The sequence below is a fragment of the Echinops telfairi genome, unplaced genomic scaffold, assembly GCF_000313985.2.
Source record: "Echinops telfairi isolate 266 unplaced genomic scaffold, ASM31398v2 ScPeMD7_7468;HRSCAF=8506_2, whole genome shotgun sequence".
NCBI classification, from domain to species: Eukaryota; Metazoa; Chordata; class Mammalia; order Afrosoricida; family Tenrecidae; genus Echinops; species Echinops telfairi.
In genome coordinates, this window is record NW_022111371.1 from 552,287 (window position 1) to 553,342 (window position 1,056).

A 1,056-nucleotide genomic window follows, 5' to 3' on the forward strand; every position below is an offset into this window, starting at 1 on the left:
TAATGTCGGGGGTTTAAATGGAGAGAAAATGTTTTGAGAAACGATGTACAAATGCGCTTTACACAATTGATGTGTGTATGGACTGGGATAACAGTTGTATGAGCCCCTAATAAAATGTTTTTAAAAAAAATAATGCTTTAGATATTATAATAAATGATTCAACCCTTTTCTATAAGAAGAAAAACTGGAACAACAAGTGAACTAAAATCAATGCAAAGAAGGGCATAGGATGCCTAGTGGGGCTGAATCAAGGGCAATGTAACAGCGAGGAATTATTAAACCTGAATTAAGGCCAAACATGATGCTGGAACAAGAGGAAAGTAAAAGGAAATAGAGGAAAGAACCAGGAGGCAAAGAACATTGATAGAGGTCTAAATACAAGCATGTACATATGCAAATGTATTTGTATATGATGATGGGGAAACATCTATGTACATATATTTATATATTTAGTATTAAGGTAGCAGATGGACATTGGGCCTTGGCATTCCATGATGCTCACCTTCCTGATACGATTGTTGAACACAAATGGAGTGCATAAGAAAATATGATGAAGAAAGCTGATGGTGCCTGGCTATCAAAAGATATAGTGTCTGGAGTCTTAAAGGCTTGAAGATAAACAGGTGGCCATCTAGCTCAGAAGCAACAAAGTCCACATGGAAGAATCATGCCAGCCCATGTGATCATGAAGTGGCAATGGGATAAGGTATGAGGCATCTAAGACCCAGAACAAAATCATACCAATGTGAATGGGGGCGGGGGGGACCTCAAAGCCCATCTGTGGACAATTGGACATCCCCTCACAGAAGGGTCACAAGGAAGAGATGACCCAGTCAGGATGCAGTGTAGCACCGAGGAAACACACAGCTTTCATCTAGTTCTTTAATGCTTCACACCCCCAATCGTGACCTCCATTCTACCTTACAAATCAGATTAGACCAGAGCATACACAGTGCTACAGATAAGAGCCAGAAACACGGGGAATCCAGGATAGATAAACCCCTCAGGGCCAACAATAAGAATAGAGATAGCAGGACGATAAGGGGAAGGATAAGG